We start from the raw sequence: 18,745 nt of genomic DNA on the forward strand, positions 1-18,745 counted from the left end.
GAGACGCTCACTTAAGACTTTCTCATTGCAACTATGCCACAGAATGTGTGAGTTGTCCATGAAAGCCACCAGTAATAGGAGCAACAGGAGAATGTGTAATCAGTAAGAAGAGGAGAAGTGAATGCTAAGGGGCACTGCTGTGACCTGTCTATAAGTAGGACATTATCATCTCAGGTTTAAGCATGTCTGCTCATGTCAGTACTTGATGAGAGAAAATAACAATATAAATAGATTCTTACCTGCACACATTGCATTTAGAATGTATTTGGTGCCAGGATCTTAGGAACATTTAGAAGAATTATTTTATTTAAAGTCTCAAAAACTTTCTTTGAGGAAAAAAACAAATCTGAAAAGCCTCTTCTACCAGCAAGAACAGCAGCATCTGCTTAAGAACACATAGCAACCCTACATTCAGATTAGGACAGGAAATAAAAAAAAATAACATATCCAATTGAAACTGCGGGAGGACACAGTAGACAGAATGTAATTAGTTGGTTTGACTGTCAGCCAAAACCTCAGGCAACCACCCCCTTGCTCTTATGAAAACTGCCTGGAGATTTTTAATGATGATGAGCAGTTAGGATCTCGGTTTTAAATCTTCTCTGAAATGCAGGGCGCCATCATTCCCTCCAGCGACGCTGGGATATTGGTTCTGGGTTGGCACTGAAGAGCTCTGGAAAAGGTGAACCCTAACTCCTTAAGCAGCAGTGACTTCTGTTGCAAAATGTTTGGTGTTGTCAATTCTTTAACTCTAACGAATCCAGTTGAATTTATGATGAGTTGGGTGATTTAAAAATGAAGACACTTTGGTCTATGGAATTTAAATTTGGGATTTTGGAACAAATATCTCCATTTTAGTGCTTTTCTCAGCAGCGAGTGATGGGAGGAATTCTGGATTAGGAATTACGGGGTCCATGGCCGGACTTGAAGATGCTCAGTGCGTGATGTGCATGGGCAGGTGCCACCCAATTCTGCTGCTGTTCTTCCCTCAGGTTCCCAAAAGAGCCACTGGAGGGGACACAGAAGCCAGAACTGGCTTTGAATCCTTGCTCTGTCTCTTACTAGATATGTGATCGTGGGCAAGCCCCTTCAGCAATCTAAGCCTCAAAACAAAGAAGGCAGTAAAAGAGTTGGGCCTCTTAGATTTCTCAAATCCCTTTAAATGATAAAATATGTTACCTTTATATATATACACAAAGGGTGCTGTTGATGGTGCTTTCCTGTGCCTGAGATTAGAGATCTGAAAGACCAAGCTGATCCAGGCCTCCTTCCATGAAGATTGTGTGTTTAGTCTGTCCTATGGCTAATGACTGCAGCTGCTTCCTGCAGAGACTGTTATAAGATCTATAAAAGGCCGAGATATTATGGTTTCAGAAGCAGGTAATGAGCATACACAGAAATCACGTGGTTTTTTCTTTCCATTTGGATTTTTAGTTTGTAGGCTTTCTACACAGGAGTTCATGGGTACGATGCCAACTCTCACAGACAACAAGGATTTATTGTATTAATAATCTGCAAATTATGGATTGCAAAACCAAAGACATTTGGGGATTTCATTGAATTTCTACCCAAAAAGATGCCTCCATGCTGAGGTTTTCAAGTTTTTCACTGTGCCCAGTTGAAATTAATTATAAACTATACATCTATTTGCATATTAATTATGAAAACACACCATGGAATATATTTAGGATAAAGTACAGCAGGAAAAGATGGCAATTTATGAATACTGTGTACCAAATCAAATGAAACACCCAACTAAGAGTATTTTCCAAAAATAGACTTTAAAATGTATCTTTCTTCAATGCTATAGGAATTCAGTCCTTTGAAATCCGCAAACAAAAAGTCCATTTGCTAATTTCTTGATTTCAGATTGTTTGGGACAGTATCTACTTGAACTATGATGGTAAACCAATTCCAAAATTAACCTGAATTTTTAAAAATTTTTTACTGATAACCATAACCATGGTCAAATCTGTTCTATGGATGTGGCTCCACAAATGTGGGTCAAAAATATGAATCTAAAAATTGAATGCATAGTCAAATAAGTTGTGAATATGCTTGGTTTTTAAAAATGAATTCTCTTATTGCATATTACCTTTGATGTGCCATACATTATTTTAAGTATTATTTAAAGTGTTTCACAAATTTCTCTGACCAGGGAACACTTTTTCACAGAGCATCTTCCTGGACCAGTGTTCTTTGGGAAATCCTGGGTCTGATGACTTGCCATTGTTGTCATGTGTCTCCATTCTCTGGTTTCTTCTTGGCTTCCTAGGTTCTGCCACTGTGTCCGTCACCTGGGATTGGAGAAAGGCAAATGGAACGGACCCACTCAGAATTACAGTCCTTGTTTATTTCATCAGAGGCTGGCCTAATACTTACATTAGCATTAGCTCTTTCTGGCTCTTCTTCATGTTTCACTCACTGTCTGTTCACTTCTGACCTGAAACGATGGGACTGCAGAAGACAGAAGGAAAATATCTGGTGGTCAGGCCAACTCTGTATACCCCATGATGAAGATGTTTTCCATAGGAGTTCATTGTCACAGGTGAAATTTAGTAGCCATAGCCAAAGATTTCTTAAGCCTTTCTTCTAATCAGTGTGCCACAGCTATTTGATATGTCAGTCTCAGCAGATGAGTTCTGGGAAGATTCATCCCTTTCATGAGCAAAGGGAGAATGGAAAGGGAAATGGTCCAACTCAAAGAGGGGAAAATAAAGGACGGAGGGATATAACATTTTTTAAGCTTCTAGTATGTAACCAGCACAGTGCCACGTGATGTGTATGCCAATTTCAGTTCCAATCCCCATATTAGGACTGAATTTTAAAAAGCTACAGAAGTTAAGAAAAATAAGAAGAAAGAATGATGCGAAAGCTAAATGAATATTTCTGTCTCAAGGAAAGAGCTGCGACACTTCTTCCAGAATTCCACCTGGGCCTTTTTCTGTCCCTTCCCACTGGGACAGCAACTTCTCCCTTCATTCATATTCCAACCTCTTTTCTCCACTTCTTTCCCTCTTGCGCACTAAAAATCCAACTCCTCGTCATCAACCCACCACCACCTATGTCTCTTTATTCACATTAAAACACCCTCATGCCCCTAGTTTTCCACTGCCTTTTATGCTCAGCTCTCTGCAATCTGACTTTGGCTCCACCATGCCATACCCAGTTTAACCAGTGGGATCCTCAATAACCTTTCAATAGCCAAATCCTAAGGGAAATATTAAGTTCTCCTCTTACTTGAAGGCTGTGTCACAACTTGCATTCTTGACACTTTCTTCTCTCCTGATTTATTACAACTGCTCCTTTGTATTTCTCTTAACACTTTGATTCTTTCTGAATCTTCTTGCCTGGTTTATCTTCCTTCTCCTCCTCCCTTTAGGTGTTGATGCCTCCAGAGTTCCTGTTCTTATCCCTCTTCTTATTTTACATACTGTCTTTGGCTTATCTCATCCACTATTCTCTCTCTAATCTTCTAATCATTACAAGTTCCTAGTCTACAAATGTTGATGCCTTTTGGGTTCTGTCTTAATTTTTCACATGTTTGCTGGATATTGCCATGAGGAAGTTCCCAAAGCAAACCCATTTTATTTCCCCTCAATTTTTTTTTCCTCCTTCAAGAATCCTGTCCTGAATTCAATGGAACTTTATTTGCCCAGTTACCTAAATCAGAAACCCACAAGTCCTCCCCAACTCCAATTCAGCTTTCAACTGCCTCTCCTCTCCCAAGCAAATCTGATCTTGTCTTTAACACACAATCTTTAAACACATCCAGGGCTTCTCCATTGCTTGCAGTTTAAAAAGCAGATGTCTTGTATGGCACTCAAAGCTCCTTAAAAACTGGCTCTGACCTATATTTTCAGTCTCATCTCACATCATTTTCATTCCCAAATTCTCATCATGATTTGCATAACTTAAATCATCCTTCCCTGCTGGTAGCTCCCTAAATATTCTAGATTTTCATTCATCTTGATGCATTTCCTGAAGATTGCTTTCTTGAACATGACCTTTTATGTGTATTCTTCAAGATCTACCTCCTCTCAGAGAAACTCTTCCAGTTTTCTCCTTCCTCTTGTCCCGCAAGTCATGGGTCGCTCTGAGTTCTTTCTGAACCATTTTAGGGAGCTCTAGTGTAGGGCTTCTTACATTGCATTGGAATTATTTGTCTGAGTGTCAGCCTTCTCAACCGGACAGTAGACATTCTTTCCTCTGCTCCTTTCTGGCCTCCAGCACAAGCTGACACAGTGCCTAGTTACATGCGTCATCAATTGAAACCTCTCCCTTAACCCTGGTTGCCTCAAGTGTCACTGATGTCCAAATAATATAGGTGTATCTCTCCCCTTGTACCTCTTCTGCCTCACCTCATGACTCCTTCTCCTTTGCAGTTAGTAGACACAAAATGTGGGTAACTTGCATAATTTCTCTACACTTCACTTCCTCTATCATTAAATGAGAAGAATAACAGAACAGAACTCAACGCAAGGACTTGTTACAACAAGGATTCAATGAGAAAAAGCAGGCACCATTTTAGCACAGTGCCTGAGTTATAATATACGCTCCATAAATAATAGCTGTTGGTGTTGCTATGACAAAAGGAAGACTTTTTTTTTATGATTCAATGTTTTATTGTAGCCTATAGCAAATTAAAAGTTATCCTTACTCATGTTTTGCTTTACCCTTTTTTCTGTTGCCTTTATTGGATTTGTATTGACAATACCATTTAGCATAGAAATTTCATTTTAGATTTCATTCATGTGCATTGGTCATTTTGTCTACCCAGTATTTCTACATCTTTTCTTTGGTATGAGCGTTCTAGCTGTCTTTTGAGAAATTACTATCCCTACGTTTTATGTGATCCTCCTAATGGACTTGTCAATCACAGTGTCCTCCTAGCTACATCTTCCATTCACAAAGTAGGGACATGACATGGCCTAAGCCAGGATAATCTCTATTCTAGAATTTTGTCACAGGACCAAATATACTGATACTAACTCATTCATAGTCAATATTATATGCATCTCAGAAGCTCTCTATGTTCTGTTGCTTGACTGTTACTTTAATTGTGGGAGTTTTAAGTTCACTATCTTTCTAACAAATTAATTCTTTCCCTTAAATTGGGCCAGACTGTTATTCCATGGCTTTCAACAAAGTAACCATAGCAGGTAAAACATTGCTCAGCTATGTCAACACTGAATGAACTATCTTTTGAGCAAGTGAGAATTGGAAAGTAGAAGGTAATTCAAAAAAGCATGAGACATAGTTCTGGTTTAAAAGGGATTGCAATTCAAATAGGAAGAAAAAACAAACATGGATAGAAATTAACTCAGGAACAACTAAATGATAAATAGGGGACAATTAAGTATTAGGTTAAATCATATGCAATTTCTCTTTTTGTAAGTAAAAAAACTATTGCAATTTCCTGTGGGTTAATGTAATGGAATTCTAATGGAACATAAGAAAAGAAGGGAAAAACAGAAACAAAAACAAGATGAGCACTCTGCAATGGGAAAAGCTCCATGTAGGAGGTGAAACTTAAGCTGGACCTAAACATGTGGACAGGCTTTGAAGAAAAGGAAGAGGACTTAGTTGGAAGGAAGAAGTGAATTAGGAAAGGCATAGAGATAGAAAAAAGCATTCACCTTGAAGATCAAAAAGGAGCTCAGCTTGATGTCAGAAAAGGACATGTTCGGGAGATCGGTAGAAAGCATGCAGGGAGAATTGCATGAATAGCTGTAGTAGACAAAATAATGGCACATAAAGGAGTCTGTGTCCTAATCTCCAGGATCTATGAATATGTTAGGACACAGGACAAAGAGGAATTAAGGTTGCAGATGGAATTAAGATTGCTAACCAGATGACCTTAAAATAGAGGGATTATCCTCGTTTATGCTGTTGAGCCCAATGTGTCACAAGGGTTCTATAAGTAGAAGAGGAGGCAAAAGAGAAGTTTGCAGTGACATGCTGTGAGAAGGACTCCATCCACTGTCGCTGGCTTTGAGGATGGAGGAATGCCACCACAAAATGAGAAATGTGAGCAGCGTCTAGAATAGGAACAGTGCAGGAAATGGATTCTTCCTTCCCTACAGCCTCTGTAGGGAACACCTCTCTGCCCAAAACACGATTTTAGCCCAGGGAGATCTGTGTTCGACTTCATAACTATAGAACTGCAAGATACTTACGGTATGTTGTTTGGAGCCACTAAGCTTTTGACAACGTCTTACTGCAGCAACAGAAAACAAATATAATGATATTTAAAACAATTAATTTTTAAAAAATAAGATAAGGCTACTGACCAGTCAGAATGAATGCCCAACCAATCAAAAGTACCTGCTGAACATCAGCTCAGAGTAGATGGGCTATAGCCACTTTACAGAGGGCTTTGAACTCGATTCCATGGGGAACATGTAGTCTATTGAGGTGTTAGGTATGAATGTATTCTGGCAAAAGCAATAAGATCAATGGATGTTATCAGTGGCCTCTCTAACACATCTCTGTCCACACTGGAGTAAATTTTCATTTAAAAGTTGCCTGGTTTAAACATACCAGCATTTTTTAAACTCTGTGTGATTCACCTGTGGGACCTGCCAGATTATTTTGTTTGATTATTTTTGCTTAAATTATTAATGCAGCAGATAGTGTTGATGTTTATTGCTCGTACTAGGCACAGTTCTTTGGCAGTCACTTTTCTCAGCAAGAGAATCAACTAAATGAAAAAAAATTAAAAATTCATAACACTTAAAGCCTTCTTTTTTGTATAAGTCATAAATTAGATGGAAGAATGGAGCTTTTTCCTCTTTCACCAAAACATGAGATGAAATGGCAGAGATTAGAACATCAACAAGGGACCACTTCTGAGTCTAAAAGTAAAAAAGGATGAGATTACTTCCAGGAAATTCTGTGGCTTACTTTGGAGGGTCATCCTAGAAGAAAGGCCGAGTTTGTTAATTTTCTTCTTCTTTTCTTATACACAGTCAATAACTCAATCTTTTTTTGTCCCAAACTATTTAATCCTATTTACACCATTAGTGATTAGAAAAATGCCTTCCAAATTAAAAAAAAAAAAAGAAAAAGCTACTTATGTGAATGAAACTCTCATACATTGGAAGTTATTTAGTCTGTGGCTTCTATGATGCAGTGCATGCATTTCTGTATGTTTGACTATTAAAAAGAAAGCCACGTGGTGTAAGGGATAGGGCATGGGCTTTAGAATCCAATGGAGGGGTTTCAAATTTTAGCTCTTTCATTTACCAGCCATGCTGTTGGAGCATGTTAGTTGATACCTTTAGGTGTCCTGTATATAAAATCAGGATTTAAAAAGGACTCGGCAGGCTATTAAGAATAAAGTTCACATGTATATAGCTTACTATGTGCCAAGTACTATTCTACTTTTTACACTGATTACCTCATTTAATTCTCGCAACAAAACCATGTGCTTGATACTATTTTACAAATGAAGAAACCCAGCCTTAGAGAGGTTTCTTATAATTTGCTTAAAGTCTCACAGCTAGTAAGTGGCAGAGCTGGGATCTGAACCCAGGCAGTCTGACCCCAAAGTCTATGATCTTAACTATTTAGTCTAATTACTGGTTTCCTTCGTTGTTTCTTATCTGAAGGATTATACAGGCAATATTCAGCTTAAAAATAGGTTCTATTTTAAAATTGCCTTTGAAATTGGTGATTTGCCACTTTGAATTTATTTTATCCCAAAATTGTGCTACCAAAATCTTAAATCTATTCCAGGTTATTAATAAAAAACAAACATAAATAAAATCTAACCCTTAATGGAAATAAAATATTATATATTTGTAATGCTAAAGAAGAAAAGTACCATAGAACATAGTATAAATGACACATGAAGATAGTATAAATCACGAAGATGATTGAACATTTCTAGCCCTCAATTATCTTATTTGTGAAAGATCCTAGCTGTCCCTAAGATCTAAATTAGATGAGAATAAGGAAGTAAATGGAACTTGTGGTGGGAAATCCGAAGGGGGAGTTTAGGGAGCATTAATACACTCGGAATTTGATGATGTGGGCTTTTATTGTTTAATTTCCCTTTAAAATGTATAAATTTCTTTTCCCTTCTTATAGATTCACCACCAGCACTACTCTAACTATTTTTCTTCTTGAGAAAGAGGAGAGGGAAAGCAAGGAAGAGGAAGAGAAAGAGAAATAGATAAAAACACGGTCAAGTAGAAGAGTCTGTGGTGAGTTGAGGAACAAGACAAGATGGAGGTGATAGTTGGAGAAATTGAGGATGTGCGTGGAGTAAGAGGGAAGTGGGAGTAAGAGGGAAGTGAAGTAAGACAACACAAAAGGCACCAGAAAGACGATTGAACATTTGCAAATCCAGACTCTCTGTTAAGTGCATCCATATCAACAAATTCAATTCAATCCAATGTTACATTCCATCATCTAACACCCTTAGAAGTCATTCCCACACATATGCTAGGTTTCTATCCTTATAAATTAACAAAATTTTATTTGTTTTTGTGTAGTAGAAGCTAGCTCTTTCCAGATCAGACTTTGTCCCCCTGGCACTTGCTGAGAAACGATCTTGGTTATAGGTCTAGAGATAGTAAGTGGTAGTTGGGGTAAGTTTTAAGGAGAACAGATATTCTCTTGCAAGGCAGCTGCCCCAGTGAGGTTATTACAGTGTCTTCAAGCAAAGGGAAACTAGTCTTCTCAAACTGAGGGGAATAAGCTGCTTCCACTGGGAAGGGAGGCTCATAGCCATTTGGTGATTCAAGATTCTCAGCTTTGATTCAATTGATCCAGATGCCACATCCAAAGAGTCAGGGTCCCACCTCTCCCCAGTCAATACCCTAAAATTCACATAAGAAGGCTGGTGAGTCTGTGTAATTTTGCAATCCACATAATAAGAATCTGAGTTTGATTTTCAATTAGGTCAGCTCTGTGGTTATAGGAAGAGAGTCTTTAGGAGCAGCCATAGCAAAAGTTTTCTAGTTCTCTTACTATAATTTGAGCGTTTAAAGCCCTGAACTTGTCATTGTCCTCCTATAAGTCCCCCAGTTCATTTGAAGCAGCCCTCATACCTCATAGTTCTTGAAATCATCATCACTGCCATCACTGCTACCATGAAGGCCAAGTTCAGCAGCTATTTGTTCCCCTAAGACACTGGTTCAATTGGCACTTTTATCACAACTAGTCACAATTAGTCGAGATAGCACTGCATGCCATAAAATACTGATATTTCATTTCCACGAGCAGGGTGCAGCATTGCACTCAAGCCCAGGGATTTAAACCAATCCCATAACTCCATTTGGAGGACCTCTCTTCTGGGACTATTCCTAATATCAGTACTGTACATTCAGGGTCCATGAGAGAAATCAAAACCACATTGGGAATTTCAACTGAGAAATTTAGTAAAGGAATTTAGAAAATTCAAGAACAAAAAGGCAATCCAGCCAGAGATCTGGCAGTTCAAGGGAGGGGCCAAATGGAGAATGTGATGCAGACCCAGCAGAGGAAGTACCTGGATACTGCACTTCCTTAATGGGGTATGAGGAAGCTGGTTCTTTGTGCTAGAAGGAGTGGGACATGCCGTTCCCAGAATAATGCTATTGGAACAGCTTAGACCCTGAAGGAAGAAGACTCTTTTCTTCTCCTGGCTTTCTTTCTCTAGTATCATCTATTGGAAGAACCTAACTGGAAATAAAGGAAAAATAGTTGTCAGAGTCCTGGTTGCAGTATCATAGGACAGATCACAGAAGGCCAGGTTTGGAATGAAAGACAGTAACTAAATCACTGCACCATGAGTGCAGGGTGAAGGAGTTAGCAGTTACATGTAAGGAGCGTCTGTGGCCAAATCATTCACATAGTGTCTGTATTTACATAACTATAGCCATGGACTAAGATAATCAAACCGTTAATCAAACCAATGTAGCCAAATTGATTGAAAAGTTTATTTGTACTAAACTGATACACTTTTTTTCTTCATTTGAAATTGTTTTGGAGATGTTGCACATCAAGCTTGTAGCTAGCCATGCGTACAAAATCTTCCAGCCTAGTCTAAGATGAAGAAAAAATATCTGCTGCCATGATTCCCCATGGGCAACTGATAGACACCGTGAGTAACAGGACTTGGATTTCTGAACCTTTGCTCTGTGGCAAAGCCATACAGCTATCCCCACGTGATCTGGATATATCTTAGGCTAATCCACTTTATCAGTGTAAACCTGAACCTGAGTCTAGTGTGAAGTACAGTGACAACTTAAACTGTGTTGTTAGATAGAATATCTGACATAAATGTATAGATGAATGAATAATTTAGAAAGTGAATATCTGATCCACTTTTGTTACAGATTTCACGTGAATCGAAATTTGGAGCTTGAATGACCCAAATGCTTTGCCTACGTTGATCCTACATTCAGGCTGCTTACATCTCTCTTGACTTCTCTAAGAACCAGATGGTCACCACTTAAAGGTCTGCTGGAATTTTAACAACACCTTCTCAACCAATTTCTTCTTCATGGGAAAGTAAAAGCAATAAAAATGCCTTCAAGTTAACCAGGTCGTATTAGGTACAAATTGTTGCAAAGAAAGTGAGGTGGGATGGAAGTAGAAGGTTGTTTTGAAATCATCTCACAAATGTCAGCATTCAAGACCTGAATGATCCAAGATAGCAAGAGCAGATCAATGATCTCTATAGAGAACACTCTACAAAGGATTTGGAAGGAAAAGTAAACCCACAGGGCTTTCAACCCTCTTCCTTTGAACAATGGGGCTCATAGAGTTCTCAAGACAGAGGAAGAAGTTCCTGGAGATGCCAGACAAAGAAGGAAAGGTGATCCATCAACCTCCACCTGCTTTACAAACTGGCCAAAGAAAAGCCCTGCTTAGCAGCCCCTTGTAGATGGGGCTAAATTGAGTGAATGGAGTTGAGTGGAGATGTTCCCGCCTCATGGGGCTTCCTACAGCGGCTGCTGCTTCCTTCGACGTCACAAATTGGGCAAATCCTCCAACGCTAAGGGACCCCAGACTGTGCTCCAGCTTTCAGACGGAGCCTTTCATAGCAGCTTCCAGCTGTGGGCTGTAATGGTGCCACATGCGTCACTGGGGCTAGGATCTGTCCCCTGAGCACTGCTGTCAGAGGCCTAGTGAGTGATGTGGTCTAGGGCCGTGGGTGCTCACTCAGATTCTGCCTTGGTCTTGACCACAGCATCAGAGATGATTTGACGCATTGGGTTTGAACATGTTTTGAGTTACTCTGTATTGCATACACATGTAAAACAAATCTGGGAACCCACAAGTGTGTGACCCATTATTTTGTTCCTCTGCAAAGTGTTTATTAAATTTTCAAAAACGAGATGATACAAAGAGGCAAACAACAGAAGCAATCACAAACCCGAAACAGTTTTCAAATCTATAAACAAGTTTTGAAAAAGATTCAAGTAACTTTCCAACTGTGTTGCCAATGCAGTGAGGAAAACAGATCTTTCTTAAGGTTCGGGAAATTTTCAAGTGTGTCAGAGTGACCCGCACACGTCTGTTGGGATGTTCTGAGTGGCAATGAATTCACAGAGAAGCCCTTGCTCCAGACTTTCAGGATACAAAAGCAGCAAAAGCAAGGCCTTGCATCTTGGTGCCCTTTAGTGACTCTAGGTCTCTCAAGATTGGAAGCCCAGAGACCTAGGTCCAAAACCAACTTCTGCCCCTAGTCATATAAGGGATATTGGACAAACCACATTGAGCCCTACTTCTTTATCTATAAAAAGAAATGCTTTGTCAAACCATTAGCAGTGACTCATTAAGAGGTTTTAAAGACGATTTGGTGGGTCTCACCAATATTTTAGAAGAAAACAAAACAGAATCAAACCAAACAGAAAATATCAGAGCGTATTACAGGTAGTGAAAGTAGGCTTTGTTGTAGGAAATTTCTGTTTTAATATGTGTGTGTATTGAAATTGTTTTGTTCTTCTATAACATGCTTATTAACTTTAAAAAATGAAAAAATATAAAGAGGTAAATGTCAGAAGCAATCACAAACAAGCCCCAGTTTTTAACAATTTCAGAAAAACATTAACTTTCCATATTACTGGCAAGTATATTTTTCTGTACTAGGTTATACAATAAGATGTTTTTCTTAATAAACATTTGGGTCAAGAGTTTTGAAAAACACCCCTCTAAGTTTCTGTCCAGCTCTAATCTTCTATGATTCCCAGAAATAGAAGGGACCTGCTCACTGAGCCGTAAAGATAATACTCTCATGTAACATTTTTTAGCACTTACTACGTTTCCAGGCACCGTGTCAATTGCTTTCCATGCATCATCTCATTGAACACTCCCAACAACCCTATGTGTTAGGTAATCATGATGCTGTTTTACAAGGACTGAGGAAATTAAGCAATCTTGGAGAGGTTCAGAACATATAGTTAGCAAGAGAGCCAAGATTTGAAACTTACAGGCTGACTCCCAAGTCTTTAATTTTTCTTATGATTTGCTGCCAAACATGTGAGATTCTGAGCATCAGTTAGTAACTGGGCCCCTGGTACAGATGGGCACAGGTCTTTTGCCTGAATTTCCATGTGAAGGAGGATGACCAATCATTTCCCTTCCTCTTGACTAGGAGAAGGTGCATTGTGCATTTCAAAAATCTGCCTAGCCCTGGGAGATAAGGGGGTCACTTTACCTGTTTGCATTTCATTAAATTTCACTCAGTGTCTTCCAGAGTCCTCATGAGTATCAGAGAAGGCATAATCTGTACACGTGGTTTCATTTAAAATGAAAATATCAAGCAGTGTCATTTTCTTTTTTTTTTTTTTTTTTTTTTTTTTTTGAGACGGAGTCTCGCTCTGTCACCCAGGCTGGAGTGCAGTGGCCGGATCTCAGCTCACTGCAAGCTCCGCCTCCCGGGTTCACGCCATTCTCCTGCCTCAGCCTCCCAAGTAGCTGGGACTACAGGCGCCTGCCACCTCGCCCGGCTAAGTTTTTGTATTTTTAGTAGAGACGGGGTTTCACTGTGTTACCCAGGATGGTCTCGATCTCCTGACCTCGTGATCCGCCCGTCTCGGCCTCCCAAAGTGCTGGGATTACAGGCTTGAGCCACCGCGACCAGCTGTGTCATTTTCACAAGTATCCCCACCCTGTCTGAGGCTGAGAAGAGTGTAGCTACGCATACTGCAGTGAGAAGAAAACTTCAGCTCAACTGGAGGATGTAAAGGTACAAGTAAGGTTTCAGCAGAAGCACTCATAAACCTCACATGAAGTCTTTCTTCTTTCCTAGCTCATACCCCCATTAATGCATGGACTCTGGCTTGACTTTATCAGGTGTCAGAATAGGCTTCTGTGTGTATTCTTGACTAGAAGTAAAACAAATATTTTCTTTCTAAAGTTATTGAGTCCCATTGATCTGTATGAAATTTCACCATTAGATAGTCATTCCTTTTGCTTGAAGGCTCTGGGTCTGCTTAAAAATCAAACCTTTGTATGGTTCACAAGCAAAGTAATTAATTGCCTAAATGACCATTAGGTCATTCTATAATCGAATAAAATTCCAATGGTACACAAACAGTAAATTCAACTGGGAGCCATGGGTAAGATTCACAGTGTACAGCATGATCTGGAGAGGCAGGCTTAGCTGGGGATCTAAGTGAAGCATGAAACTCAGTGGGGAGGGTCATAGCAAAGCATCAAAGACAACTCTTGGCCACTTGTAAAATGTTGCAAGAGGTTGCAATACTCCAGAATAATCACAATTTTTTCATACAGTGCTTCCCAGTTTATAACATGTTACTCTATTTAACACTCCTAGCATCCCTTGGGGTAGATATTTCTGGAGGAGGAAACTAAGGAGAAAAGGGATGTTACGTGCCCGAGGTCACCCACTGTGAAATGGCAGGTCATATAACTCCTGAGCCCTTCTGAATCAACCACACTTTCTTCCCAAGCAGAGGGGCTCATTCTCAGTGCCCAGATCTGAGCTCAACCATTCTCTTTCTGGAAAAAGACATCTCATGCCACTTTCGACACATGTCAGGGAACACAGAGATACATCAAAGAATACAGGATTCTGGCTTTAATGCCTACCTAAATAAAAGACTGGAGATGTGGATGTGTGTGGTACAGACACACACAACACAACACACATACAGCACACATACAGGATCACTGGGAAGAGTGTCTGTTCTAGGTTCATAATTCAACCAAAATTTATCGGTGATTAAAGCAATTGAGCTTTGCTCCCGTCTCTGATTTTGCCTTGACTTTCAGTCCTCAGCTTCTTTCTCCTTTTCTCCCCGCCCACTTTTTAGTGGCCTTTGTTCTTCGTTCCTGAGCCATCTGGTTGCAAAGTATGGTAGGAGCACAGTGCAGCAGACACATGAAAAAGCAGTACAAAAAAAAAAAAATTAGTAGGAGTGAAAACAAAAGACATGAAGATCCTGAATTTTTAATTTCTCTTTTCAGATTGAAATATCACTGCTCCTAGTTCTGATGCAAAATTGAAAAGAGTGCACTGGGTCTTCGAATGGCAGATTGACATGGAGAAAGAGGGAAGCATGCCCAAGACAGCCTGGGGGTCAAGGCTGGGCTCAGTCATGCCTGGACAAGCCATGTGAGTTGTCTCTGGACTTGGACGACATATCAGAGGAGCTATTTGAGGAGCCATATCAGCACCCCTGCTTCTATGGGCCACCAGGCTGTGGTGTTCAGTCCTTGCACCATGAAACTTTTTTTTTCCAGAAGCCAAAGCTTTGAGCATCTCCTCCCGTATACAGAGTGTATATGTTTATGTCCATGTCTTCCACCATGTGAACGCATGAAACCACCACCTCAAATATCATAAATCCTCTCTCTCCCCCTTTCTGTCTGCCTGTTTATCTACAATCTGTCTATTTAAATTCTTTTTAAACAAGAAGGGAATATCTTTATGCCTGTTTGTAGGGATATTCTACATCCATCTGTTATTTACATCATTCGTTTTCCTGAGGTGTCTCCAACAAATCCTGGCTGGATGCACTGTATGTGTTATTAATAAAACAGCTGTAAAAATATTAACTGTACGGCCTAATTGTCAGCCCTGATTGGGAGCCAAGTTTATCCCCGGACGGATGCGGAGACTCAGAATTTGGGCTTCCATCCAGATCTGACCCTTGCAGCTCACTTTACATTTGATTCTTTGACCATTTAAGCTGTTCTGGCTTCTTTTTCCTCCCAGGGATCTGTGCACATCCGGCCTCCTGGCCTCCTGGCTCCTTCAGGTGGCGCTGGTCCAGCTTCCTGAATGTTCATGGCCAGGCCCTCTCTCCTCCTCTCCCCACTTTTGTTAAACTTAACAGCCATATGCTAGAGAATCACCTTCCAGTAACTTAAAAGATGAGTAGAAATATTGTCAGCATTGCCTCTCCCTGCACACTAGTAGGAAATAGCATTTGGAGAGTCTGCATTGGAAAACACATCTCTATTAAAAGCATTGGGTTAGGATACCAGAAAACCCAGAGTGATTGGCTGCAAAGTGATACTTCCTTAGTATCTGGAATCAGATCAATCTCTCAGCCAAACCTTCTGGATAGGGAAGATAAATGAAGAGGTGATAATACATTTTATTTTTAATGAAGTGCTCAAAATAAACCAAATGAGGGCAGAAGTTGGCAAGTGAGGCATTTTTTTTACTGTGCCCTCCTTGGGATAGTTGGATTAACCCTGATTGGCTTATACCTAAGTGAAGCTAAAGTGTTTACTGTGGGGCAAGACTGGGAGGACAGACACTGCATAGAAAACAACTTGGATTCTGCCAGTATCCAGAAAGCCTTGGCGTCGTCTGCATCTAATTCTTAGGTGATGGCATAGAAGAACATTCTTAGGTAGGGTGGTATGGTGGTTTGCTTCATTAAATGTGAAATACATAAATTATCTGCCAACATTTCACAGGTGAAAGGATGAATGGCACCATTCAAGCTCACAGTCCCAGTAACATTTAACATGGCTGTGATTAGCTGTCAAAAAGTTGGATAAGATTTGATGCTTTATGTTTTGTTTTGTTTTTTTTTCTCTATTGGGACCTTTTTTATGATTGCAATACTCCACTCAGTGAAGGGTTTTGGAAATTTTATAGGACTGGCCTTTGATTTTGCTTATTTTTCTAGAAAGATTTCAAGCAGGCTCTCCTGCCATATAAGATTACCTCTCATATTCTCTTAACCTCACATTTTCCAGGGCATCCCTGCCAATGTTTCCAAAAAGACTGCTTGTGCTGGGGTCATCATCCCAATTCTCATAACTATTAGTATTGACAATCTGGTCGGACACTAATTGTTTGTTTGACTTACACATTTTTAAATAATCACTTGTAAGGGGAACCCATATTTTGGTCTCTAACAGAGGTAATGAAAATTTAAAAAAAGAAAACAAAAATTCGAATTACCATTCCTTAAAAGAAACTGCAGCAGGATGTCAATGAAGTCATCAAATGCACTGCTGGAGAGCTGACCTCAACAGAAAATTTAACACTCCGCTATCTTGCTTGAAAAATACAGATCTTTTTTTATACATGGTCAATTGTCTTCCAAAAATGTCTGCATTGTAAAATGTTTTTGTCTAACAATTGGACTAGATTAAAATGACTTCATAGAGACAAACTGTTTTTAGCCCTGAAATAACTCGAAATTGTTAGATATTTCAACAGCAGCTATCCTTCTTTTTCTGCCTTTGCTTACCATATAGTTACCTGAGTTTAAATGTGTTGATGTTTCCTGACCCATATCTTATAAATGTATGACAAATTAAATGTCTTTTCAGTGAAGCAAAATGAAAATATTTAATAGAAATCTTAACTTTCATGAGAGCAAGAACTTGCTTTATCTACTATATGTGTCTCCCATAGTGCTTAACAGACAGCAGTTTGCCCATAGAGCTCAATATTCGTTGACTAATGACCAAGTTAATAAAATTCTCTACTTGGCATAAGAGGGAGGTCTAAGTTTCTTCCTGCTTTAAGCTTCTATATTACACTGTTAAATGGTAAAAAGACTTTTAGCAATTCTTTATTTTATTTAGATGTTAAACAGTGTTTGCTGAGTATTTTCTATGGCACTTAGCACAGTGGTAGGCACTGGGATGGATTCATAAATAAACATGAGACCTGCCTCCCACCAATAAAAATTATATAATTTGTTTGTGGAGCCAGGATATCACATAGCAGAAGCATTGTAAAATCTGGAGTAGAATGGTAGTAACTGCATATAGGCAGATAGGGCATTCAATTTCAGAGAAAAGGGCTGTGGGATTAGTTACAAGACAAAACTTCATATGAAAGACAATGGAAGAGCTGGACCATATTGAAAGCAGAAAATGAGGAAGAAATAAGCAGTTTAAGATTGAAGACTTGGTAGACCCAATATATTCATTGCTGAACTTTTTGTCCTAAAGCCTAAATAACAATAACAGATGGAGACTAACTGGTGAGCTCAAAGTTTGGTGATAATTCAAGCTTTTCTTATAATCAATGTTTATAATGTGAAAAAAAGTCTGCACTCAAGTGTGTGGTATGCATTAATAAGTTACTGAATATGTTTAAGACGGAACAAACTTTATGTCATTGTTAATGTCTATTAAAATGTGGCATTCTGAGAAGGTGAGAAGTTAATTTTTGGTGATGGCTTCCGGAGGTAGATGGAATGAATAGTCCTAAAGGTATTCAATTACCAGAGAGAAGGCTACTGAGGAGATAAGTTTAACTCCCATGATTCTGGAAATCTCAAGTGAAAACAACTTTAAAAATAACAAATTCAGCAAATATTTACTATTTCAAACAAAACACCGAGTTTCCATTACTTTTGCATGGCAAAGAAGTGGAATTATTAATCTCAGAGGAGATAGCTTTTTGTTCAGGAAAATATTCTAATGCACTTTTTTTTTTTTTTTTTTTGTAAATGATGCCCCTCTTGTCTTAAAAGATAGGATTTAAAAAAGAGAGAGAGCTAAACTGCACTACATAAAAAATTAACTGGAATTTGGGAACTGGTCACTGATGCCTCATTGGTGGTTGGAGAGGGCTGAGCAACTTGGCAAGAGGCTGGCAAGAAGCCTAGAAAGAAAAGACAGCCATGCAGACGTCCAGGCCGAGTGGATAGCTGAGGGGCTTTTAAGAGTAGTGGTGATTAATATTCAGTTGTCAATGTTTCCTATTCTGAGTTGTGCTGAAACCATTCATTTCTATCTTTAAAGCTTTAGTTAAGATCTGCCTAGAGATGTGTTGGGTGTTGGCAGAGAGTGGAGCAGTACTGAGCCTGGGTCAAAGCGGCGTAGAAAGAGGATGTTGGTTATGGGAGCTGAGACAGCTAATTTAGGGCAGGCTGCCCAATGACCAACCCTGGAGAACATCAGCCTTCCCTTGGGAATCCTCAAAGGTTTCAGGAAGAGTGTGGAGGACATGGATAGAGGCTTGAGCCATTTCCTTTGGGTAGTAAAGAAAAGGGAAATATCAGGCTCCTGACATGTAGGTAACTTTTAGCCATGCTGAGACAGCTGGATGAACAGAACAAGGACAACATATCTATCCATCCGTCAATTGATCCAATTATTCGTCATTCAGTAAGTACCAAGAACCTATTATACGTGAATCACTACATTACCAGAGACATAGTTTCTTTTTTTCTGTGCAGATTTTAATTTTAATAATTAACGTATACACAAAGCACATTAAAGAAATAAAACCCAAAGCTTCCAGGATGAGCTTGACTTTCTATGGGCCTCAGAGAATGACTTGCATTTGAATAAGAAT

At 39.4% G+C, this 18,745-nt stretch overlaps 1 long non-coding RNA gene across 1 annotated transcript in view; it reads right to left on the reverse strand.

Annotated features, from left to right (window-relative positions):
* Positions 1 to 2,053: 2,053 nt before the first annotated feature.
* LOC126940985 (uncharacterized) overlaps positions 2,054 to 18,745 on the reverse strand; it is a 53,702-nt gene continuing 37,010 nt past the window's right edge. The window contains exon 5 of the long non-coding RNA XR_007721027.1: positions 2,054 to 2,297. This is a non-coding gene — a long non-coding RNA (uncharacterized LOC126940985). The remainder of the gene's footprint in view (positions 2,298 to 18,745) is intronic.

Source organism: Macaca thibetana, chromosome 18 (assembly GCF_024542745.1).
Source record: "Macaca thibetana thibetana isolate TM-01 chromosome 18, ASM2454274v1, whole genome shotgun sequence".
In the NCBI taxonomy this organism is placed as follows: domain Eukaryota; kingdom Metazoa; phylum Chordata; class Mammalia; order Primates; family Cercopithecidae; genus Macaca; species Macaca thibetana.